Source organism: Struthio camelus, chromosome Z (genome assembly GCF_040807025.1).
Source record: "Struthio camelus isolate bStrCam1 chromosome Z, bStrCam1.hap1, whole genome shotgun sequence".
In the NCBI taxonomy this organism is placed as follows: domain Eukaryota; kingdom Metazoa; phylum Chordata; class Aves; order Struthioniformes; family Struthionidae; genus Struthio; species Struthio camelus.
Window position 1 is genome coordinate 77,995,650 of NC_090982.1, and position 10,227 is coordinate 78,005,876.

A 10,227-nucleotide genomic window follows, 5' to 3' on the forward strand; every position below is an offset into this window, starting at 1 on the left:
CTCTTAGTTGGGGAGGTATTTGGATTGGGCACTTTGGAGTCGCTTCTGGGCTCATGGCTTGTTCTTTCACCATGGCTTAGTTGCAGCACCAGTCTCCTCCTTGTCCTTTCCCAGGATGGGGCTGGTGTCTCTGACATGTGAGATGCGAGTAGCGCCCCCCCCCCCCCCCCCCGGCTCTTCCTTTCCTCTCATGAAGTGTTTGTGAAGCGTCTTTGAACTAAAGAGTCAATATTTTCATTGTACTATCTGCATAGTGTCTGAGTCATCGGAATGTTAAACCACTACTTACTGTTATCAGTTATATGTCTATCTTGCTCTCTGTTTGCTCTGGTATCCATGCACCCCTGGAGGAATTGCTCTTGTCTCCAAGGGCTTGTGCCGTTCATCCAGTGCAGTGTCCTGGACTTGTAAACTCTTTCCATGCTACTTCCCAAGCTTTAATAGGCAAAGGCAATGGAGGCTTTGGGGTAGAGCCAATGCTGACCATATCTGTGTACGCAAGTGATCTGCTTTGTGTTCAGCCTTTGTGAGCTGAAACAACGCAAACAAGGGTGAAGAGAGCAAGCGGTTTGGTCCAGGGGTCTGTGGTGGCAAGGCTGAACGCAGCCCATATGCCACTGAAAGCCAGGCGGGAGAGGGGTGAGCACAGACCACAGCCTCCTGCTTTGGGTGCTGTGCTTGACTGTAGATGTTTTAACCAAAAGCTGCTGCTCTTCCCTCACAGCCTATGTCTGCCTGAACATCCGGCTCCCTTTTAAAGTAGAGCTAGGAAAGTGCAGGGAAGGGTGACAGGAATAATTAAAGGTATGAAGCAGTTGCCATACAAGGAACAATTACATAAACTAGTTCTCTTCCGTCTGGGGGAAGAGATGACTGAATGAGGCATGACGGAGAATAATAAAATCATGTGTGGCTGGGGGAAGGTGAGCAGGGAAAGATTGCTTAAGCTCTCTTCCCATAAAGAGGCTGCATAGCATCACGTGCTGCAATAGGCAGTGGTACCTCAGGGCAGGAGCATATTTCTTGAAGCGGCATGGGATTAACATGTGGAAGTGCCAGGCTTGCTTGCTGTGTGGCGGGGGAAGATTAGGAAAACTTGCCTGGGATCAAAAGGCAATTAAGCAAATTTCTGGAAAGAAAACCCAGAGAAGACTGGTGAGCACAAACAATGGTGCTTCTGGCTCGGGAAGTCCCTGGGCTACAGATTGCTGGAGTGTGGGAGCATGTTGTGGGGAAGCATTGCGATGTGCTCAACTTGATCTTGAGCTCTTCCCAAGGCCTCAGCTGCTGGCCTCTGTCCCAGAGAGAGTGGGGAGCTCAGGGACCTCTGCCCAGAGCAGCAGGGCTGTTTTTCTGCTAAAATTTTATGTTATTGCTTGAGTGTTTGAAGGTCAGAGCAGCGTATGCAGGCAGCAAGCCATGCGACTTCCTATTTGAGCGTTGGGTCCTAAGTGAGTTTGTTGCTGTTGTGACACTTCTGCAAAGGTCCAAAGGAGAATTCTGACTCTGCCGCAGCACCCTCCGAGCTGGAGGAGATGTGGGGAGCGGAGGTGCCATTTCCCATCACCAAGGGAGGCTGAGCTGTGCAGCCTGTCAGAGTGCTGAACCCAGGCTGCCATTGGATCTGCTCCTGCTTCTGGTGATGGAAGGAGGTGGGACATGCTGGGGCAGTGCCTAAAGCAGGCAGTGTGAATGTGGCCCTGCTGCTGTGCACCCCTTTGCCTATCTTAGCTTGGTTAGCAGCTGCTGAGGCATTGCTCAGCCCTCATCCCTGGCATGAGGGCCAGCTGCAGGGGACAGATGCTGCCCTTGGTCCTGCCACCTCTACAGAGCATGGTTGGCTCCTGAAAGCTTTTCACAGATGAGAGCTCAGCCTGCCTGAGGTGTGTAGACCTTAGCTGGGCTCAGTGGATAGGTCAGGAGCAAGGGTGCAGTCCTGCACACAGGGGAGCCCTTTCCCATCTCTTGTGCCCACAACCCTGCTCAGACTCCCTTGCCACAACACGATGAGGAAGTCTCTGGGAATCATGGTTCGGTGAGCTTGAGAGATTCATCTGAGGACGCTGGGCTTGGCAGCAGCAGCAGGGTTTGTACTCAGCTCTCCACAGCTAGAGCAGCGCCCACGTATTTGATGCTGTCTCTCCTTCCTGCCTGTTCCTGTCCCTGGAGATATCGCCCTCCTTTTTCCTCACCCAGAGCTGCAAAACATCAATGCCCAGGATTTTCCTGGGCATAATGCCATGTTCCCACCTGCCAGTGCCCTGGCTGTGGCCTGAGGTTGATGTGACTCCAAGGTGATGTTGGTGGGTAACCTTCCTGGTGAGGTTTGGGTCTTCATCCCTGCAGAAATTCCTGTCTGTGCAGGTGAGCCCTTTCTGTGGACATGGGGCCTTGTACCTCTGGGCTTATCCAGCCCCTAGCCTGTCCACTGAGGAAGCCACTGAACTGAAGTGACTCGCCAGCTTCTAGTAACCCTGACTTTGTTGCTAGCCCCAGTGTGAGGTAGGCTCTTCAGCTCTGGGCACTAGGATCCTAGGATAAGTCAGGTGGGAAAGGTCCTCGGGGGGGGGGGGGGGGCTTTAGTCTAAACTCCTGCTCTAAACAGGGTCAGCTATGAGATCAGACCGGGTTGCTCAGGGCTTTATCCAGGCTGGCCTTGAAAACCTCCAAGGACAGAGACAGCACTAGAAGAGCTTGTTGCAGCAGCCTCTTCCATGTCCTCAAGGCACTCTGTGTCTCATCAGAGTCTCCCCGGTCTCTTGAGGCTGAGGTGGAGGAAGGAGATAGAAGCCCCTATTAGTGCTAATAATGGTGTTTAATTTGTTCTCTCTGGCTGGTGCTGAAGATGCTGGCTGCTGCCTCCCCCTGCCAGTGCGCCGCTGGTGGCAGCGGAGCAGGCCGCTCTGCTCTGTGCTGTGCACCTGCGGGGGTGGCATAATGAGCTGTGTCCTTGTCTCAACCTGCCGCTTCCTCTCCCGGCAATGTCTGTACTGCCAGCTGGGCTATTTTTTTTCTTCCTGCCTCTATTCTTGAGTGGTTCCCAGCCAGTGCTGGCACACGGCCCTTGCGTCGTGGGAATGGGCCCCCGCTGGAGAGCTACTCTCACGCTGACCTTTGCGAGTGCTCTGTAATGAGCCTGTCAGGCCTCTCCTGCTGTATGCATCAGGCGGGTGGAGGAGACATGAGTGTCTCTGAGTGGCGGTGGGCAGCAGCATGTGGGAGGATGCAGTCCTCTGGAGTGGCCAAAGCCTGAGGGCAGGGGTGTGGGAGTGGGATGAAATAGCTGTTTGGGGACTGCTCCTTAGGATAAGGCTGTCCTGAGGCAGAGCAAAGCTCTCCCAGGCAAATCCTGCCTCTGGACACCTTGATTTGGGGCCTGACCTCCCCAGGTGCTCCTACTGTGAAACAGCAATATGCCTGTCTAAGCTGGGCATGTGGGCTGGGAAAGCCCCTCCTGAGAGCAGTGCCTGCAGTCTGAGCAGGGAGGATGCACCTCCATCCCTATTTGCAGTGTGAACATAGTGAGTTGTCCCAGGAATCAAATAACAGACATGGGAATTGAATCTAGAGCTCTTGAACTCTGATCTGTTGGTTGAGGCACTTTGGTGAAATGGTGTTGTGGTAGCTGAGCCCTGGCAGCACCTCTGCAGCCTTTGCATCCTCCCAGCTACCTGCCTATAACCTCATGCGTCCCCCAAGAAGGGAGTCCAGCCTTGCTATAAGAAGCCTGAATAGTGCCCGTTGCCTCTAGGGACCCATCTGCACATTGAAACCATGTGCTCGAGCTTGTCTTGGCTTGATTTTAAATTCCAGCCTTTGGTACTTGCTCTATTTTTGGTACTTTGCTGCTATTTTTCTCGGCAAGTGTCCTGTAGCACCTGATAGCTTCTCCTAGGGAAGGCTCTTACCAGGATATTACTTAATCAAGTTACTTCCAGTCGTCTTTTGGGTGCCAAATGCGTTGAGGTCTTTTAGTTTCTCCAAGCACCCTGTCACTTGGGGAGTTTTAGCCTTAAACACATCCTGAGTCCCTGCTCCCCAGGGCATGGGCATCCACAGGTGTCCCCAGCAGGAATGCTGGCCCTGATGATTATGCCCAGTCATGGATATTGTCAAGGCCAGAGTCAGTCCCTGCCATATCTACTAGGAATGTGTCTCTCTTGTGTGCTCTTCCTTTTGCAGATCTGCTTGGCATCTAATTCTTAATTTCCTAAATGAACTGACTCTGAGATCTAGCTAGTTAATTAGGACACAAAGTGGTACCCAGTTGACTTGTAGGAAGCTTAATACCTCTGTGGAGTTATCAAATCTTCAGTTGCTTCAAAAAATGACCTGAGGTTTGTCTGGCCAGTTTTCTGGAAGAGAGGTTGACTGGCCTTTGTTCCAGTTTTTTTCTCATCTTTGCTGGCTCCCAAACTGCTTTCCCTGTGACTGCTCAGGCCTGGTGGCAGGCAGATGCCCAGAGATCATCATGGGAGACAGGTGATGTTCTGCATGGGACCCAGGCCAGGGTCTCAACTGGCACCACAGCGGTGCCAGATTCCTTCCCTCCCTTCTCTCAGTCCTTATTTATTAGCCCCTCTGATTTTGCTGCTCCCTGGGCGGCATCCTGTCTCCTTGGTCCAGGGAAATGGTCAGCGGGCAGGTAAAGCAGCAAAGATTCCCTTTACAGGAGGAAAAGGAGAAGCACCAAGCACCACCTCCAGAGTGCTGGAGGCTGCTGAGATACCCTGTTTATGTCCCTGCAACCCAGATAGGTGGCCCTTAGCCAGCACTGGACCAGGAGAGGACATAAAGGGGAGCTTGCAGCTGGTGGACATGTGACTTGGCACTAGCCTTTCTCACAGGAATGGGGGCTCCTCTGCTGGCAGAGCCATCTGTGGTGGGTGCTCCTTGCACAGGTTTTGCTGGATGCACTGCCCAGCTGCTTGGGGAAAGATCTACCTTGCCCAGGTGGCCTTGCAGGCACCTGGAAAACTGCTGTCCTGCTCCTCCTGCAGTTGCTCAGGGTGAGATTGGGCTCCTATTTGTTGTGTGTATCATGCAGGCTCTGGTGGCAGTGCTTGGACTCGTGTTTGACTGTGCTGACTGTCCTGGGCTTGCCTCAGGCCCCTCTGAAACCCTGACTTGAGAAGTCACCCTGACAGCAGAGAGGGTCCCAAGCTCCTTTCTGAACTGAGACTGATGGATGGAGCAGGGAATTTGGCTTCAGCTGTTCCCCAGCACGCACCAACCCTTTCCAGCAGCCTGGGAGCCTGGGCTCTGTAGATGCTGTTTGCTCCTCAGGGTTAGGATGCTCTGGGGATGAGAAGCTGTCTGGAGGCCCTGTGCAGCTGTCCAGCTGTGGGGCCACATCTAGAGCACTGGGATTCTAACTCTCAAAGTTGTGTCCTGTTGCCCAAGGCATTGGGCTGAGAGGATTCAGTGCCTGCCTGGTGGGCTCTGCTGAGAGCTGCTGCAAGGCACCCCTGGAGCCTGAGATAAAGCTGGCTGTGACTATCTCCAGCTGGACCGTCACGTGTCTAATTCTGGCAGGCTGGCCTGGCTGCAGGGGCTGAGCTGACCATGCCCAGGGGGAATGCTGAGCACAGCACCAGCTGTGAGCTCTGGACAAACCAAAGCCCAGTGGCAGCAGGGACGAAGGGAAGCAGAGGCCAGTGTTGTATCTCAGCCCAGTTGGAGATGGCAGTGGGTTAAGGTTAGAGGGAGACTTGGCAAATGTTACACTCCAACTTGTTGGAAGACAGTAAGCCAAGAGAAAGAAGTTACAGGGCCGTGTAGCTAGGAGGAGAAAAAGGAAAGCAACAGCAGTGTCTCTGCGTGAGGAAGAGCTGGAAGAACTAGTGCTCCAGCAAATGTGGCCTCAAACCAATTCCCCCTTTGCCTCAATCCTCAGTGAGGGCAGCACCACTGAACGTACAGCCCAAAGCGGGATGGAGAGTGGGAGGGAGGCGGGGAGGACAAATTTTTACTGCCGGAGTGGAACAAAAACTCTGAGCTCTCAATGTGCTTGAGCTGGGGAGATGGGCTGATCTCCACCACAAGCCCCGGGAGAGCTGTCACAATTACAGGTCTCCTCTTTAGCAAACGACTGCCTTTAATACATCACTCAAATTGGAGTGGTGTTGAATGACTGGTGCATAGCAAATGCAGAACCTATGTGTATGGAAGGGAAAAGTGATTGGGACAAATGCAAGCCCTGGCCTCAAATTCTAGGTAAGGTTGAGGAAAAATACATAAGGAATGTTTGAAGTGAAACTGGAATAAAATTCAATGATGGAGTGGGTGGGGACAGGGCTGCAGGTTTTGAGCTACAGGAGCCGATGCCTTTGCTTCCTTGAGGTGCATGTCATTGGGTGTACGTGTGCCTGGGTTGCCCCAGCAGGACCTGATGCTGCTCTCTGAGCTGCGGGTGCTGCTGCAAGAACTCCTGAAAGTTGCTCTATGCCAGCAACGGAGGGGACAACTGGCCCATGTGTCTGTCCCATGTGTCCCGTGATGCCTGCTACACTTTGCAGCCAAGGGTGGAAAGAGAGCAGAACAGGGACATGCTGTGCTGCTCTCTGCTTGTGGTACCCTCCGTCTGTGCACACCAGGGTGCAAACGCATGTGTTGGAAAGAGGTGTGTGGGGTGCCAGACAGCTGGTGGAGGTCTGCTTCGGGTGGTGAAGACCACGATTTTCTCCTTAAAGGGAACCTTCTGGCCACGGCGCAGCATCTCCAGGCTGTCAGAAGCCAGCATTCGCCCAGCGCTGCCCGGCAGTGATTGGGACGGTGGGGCTGGAGAAGTGGCTGCTGCCTGTCGAGGAGGGCTGGGGACAGGCACCTGCGACGTGCCCACCTGGCGTGGGCAAGGCAGGATGCCAGCTTGTGCAAGCAGGGTGCGAAGCCGCGTCCATGGGTGCTGCGCGCGCCGCGCCGGCTGCCGTTCCCGCATCGCGGCTCCGTGCTGCTGGGAGGCTGCCAGGTGAGGGGGCGGGGGGTGGAGATGGGATGTTTTCTCAGGCACCTCAGGAGGCTTAAAAAAGAAGTTATTCTAGGAAATGAGCTGAATCCGCTCCATCTCCCTTCTCGGTGCAGTGGCTTGTCCCACACTTAGCTGGAGTTATGTAAGGACGCTCGGGGCAGAGCGGGGTCACGCTGAGGACCAGGCAGGTAGGCTGCAGGCTTTTCCCTGTGCTGCCTGGGGACGGCTGCGAGTCATGTGCCAGACCCCAAGGGACTGGCAAAAGGGCTGTACAGACCCGTGCACCACAGAGCACGCTGGGCCCATGCACGCGTGTGTGTGCACATGTTACGTCTGCCCTGGGTTGCACGCGGAAGTGTGCTGCAAGACAGCGCGTCACAGGGGAGCGCATTTGCCACGAAGAGAGGGGAGGAGGAAGGTGATAAACCCTGGCCGGACTTTCCAAACTAGAAATGGAGGTGTCTGTTTTTAGTCTTCTGGTCACTTCTGAAGGGAAGTGGTAGCTACATGCACTGGTCCTGGTGTCTCCCGGAGGCAGAGCATGTGCACGTGTGCTGTGTGCGTGTGCCACGCATGCCGTGCATGAACAGACATCACAGGTGTCGCATCGATGTGTCATTGGATGTTCACCCATCACTGGTCACGCATGTATGATGTATACAAACATCACACGTGCATGTGCTGCATGCCGGGCATGTGCATATGTCATACACAGTGCTAATGCGCCACGCGGGCATGTTGCAAGTCGCGTGCCTGTGCCATGCTGTACAGACACGCATCACACATGTCGCATGCATGTGTTGCACTGTGCAGGCACATGCATCACACACATCACATGCGTGTCACCTGCAGAGCCCAGGCACCTGTTGCAACAGCGAGGGACAACCTCTCCTTCCCATGGGGACCTCAGGGCTGGGGACCCTGCACAGCCTTGCCAGGTCCTGCCCTAGCTTTTGGGGGTGGCAGTGGAGAGCAGCACCCCTATTGCAAGGAGTAACCTGGGGGGGGAGTCCAACACTATGAGGCAGGAGGAGGAGAAGAGCTGTGGCTTTTGCAAGCCACTGGTCCAGGGAAGGGAAACGTTTTCTTGGGTTTTTTTGTGCTATAAATCTTGAGGCAACCTCGAGAGAAGGGATTTGGCTGTGAGGCCCCTGCACAAGAGCTGTGCCCCACTCTGCCTCTGTGCTGGGTTCCTGCCTCCAGCTGGTTTTGGGGGTCAGCTTTGCTGCGGGTGTGCTCATGTGTGTGCGTGCCCGCATGTGCCTGGAGGGACCCACCTGCGTGCGCACAGGCCGTGGCGAGGGGTTGGCTGCCGCAGCATCACCTATAGCGAGGTATATGTGCGGGGTCATCTCGCCCCGCTGCGAAGAGGGCTGCAGAAATTTCCTGCGGAAACGTGCTCCATCCCTGAATGCCCTGTGCCGGTGGCGGCTGGGATGGGCTCTCTGCCGGCAGGACGCAGGCGGGCGTGGAAAAACGCGCCCGTGCGTGTGTGTGTGCAAGACTGCGTGTGCATTTGGGAGCGGATAGTGGAGAAGATGGCTTGGGGGGGGGATCCCGGGGGGGGGGGTGCGCACACGTGTCTGGCGCACATGCCTCCCCGTGCGTATGTTTGCATGCACAAGTACAGGCAAAGCTTCCGGCGAGGCTGAATGAATGAGGCAATTCACTATTTCAGCACTGGCTCCGGCGAGGCTTTTCCTTTAGAGGCAGGCGTGTGCCGGCGCGTGGGCTCGTGCCTGCGTATGCGCGTGGGCTCGTGCCTGCGTGCGCAGGTGGGCGCCGAGGGGGCTTCGGGACACGTTTGCCACGTCAGGGAATTCACTCCGGGGGCTCGCGCGCCCCCGCCGCGCTCGCCGCCTTGTCTGCTCGGCGCGGCGGGGGCGCAGCGTTGTGTAACTTCCGACGCCCCCCCGCCGCATCGCGAGAGGGGGGTGCCCCCGCTGCCGGGGTGACTCCCCCGCCCCCCCCGGTGAAACTGCGCAAGGAGGGCTTGCTGCCAGGCAGGCAGCACTGAGGGCTGGCCCCGGGCGGACGGACGGACTGGCCGTGGGAAAGAGCCCTTGGCAACCGAAAAGGAGAGACTGATGTGCCGGGTATCCTGAATTTGTGCTCCTCTGGTGAGAGTCAGAGCCAGGTATTTGCTCCGGGAGATATATAGGAGGAAATTGGGCTTTTCTCCCTGCATCTGCTCTGCCCCCGACTTCTCGGAGAGGCTGGAGGGAGGCTGGGCAGGACGGAGGAGACCCGGCGCTCTCTGAATGCCCCTGCTCTGAGCCTGAGACCGCTTGGCTGGGCAGGGAGGCAGGGAGCAAGACAGGGTTGGGCCGTGGGGAAGGGCCCTACGGGGGGCTGTGCTGCCCCTTGCCTCTCCCCTTGCAGCAAGCAGGTAGGTTTGCATCGCAGGGCTTGAACCCGCTTTGGCAGCCGGGCTGCTAAACCTGGGCACGTCCTCAGGAGCACAGCACGGCATCTGCAGCCTGCTGCCAGCCACAGCTGGCCCGTGTCTGGACAACGGGACTTCCAGGACCTGGGCTGAGACCCACCAACTCATCTCATGCAATTCTGGGAGATGGGGAAAGGAGGTGATGAGGTCTGCAGGGTCCTTTGAGCCCAGAGACCGCAGCAGTTGCTACCCAGGGGTAACACGGGTACCCGGAGGAGACGGAGCATCTCTGGTACTGGCACGAGCCTGACCCAGAGGCCGGCTGGGGCTAGGGGCGATCTGCCTGACATTTTCTCTCTCCTATAGCAGCCGCCGTTGCCATGCGGTTGCCGCCGTTGCCATGCGGTTGCCGCCGTTGCCAGGCGACGCCGAGGGTGTCAGAAGAGGATGTTCAGTATCTTGGAGGATGAGCAGATCGGAGATCCCACCTCGTTGCACAGCCTCCGGGGACGGCACGTCACCCCGGCGGGGTCGGAAGTGTTGCTGCCTTTGGGAGCTGCCTCTGAGGCTTGATGACAGCCCCAGCCGGACTGTGCCTCTAGCCCTTGGTCACCCCTCAGCCGTGACCCCGTTCTTGCTTGCGGCCCTTTGAAGACCAGGAAACGCCTTTAGGACTTTGCTCAAGTGCCCCGTTCATCACGGCTCCTGCTGGCCACGGCGTCCCCGGGGACGACTCTCGGCTTTGCCAGCGCTCCCCGCGTATTGCTCACCCGTCAGGCTCCATCGCAGCATCAGGCTGCCTGGAGCGGCCCTGCAGCAGCCTAGTATGTCTGCAGTGGTGTTTTAGCGCCCAGATTTGTAATGCCAGCAAATA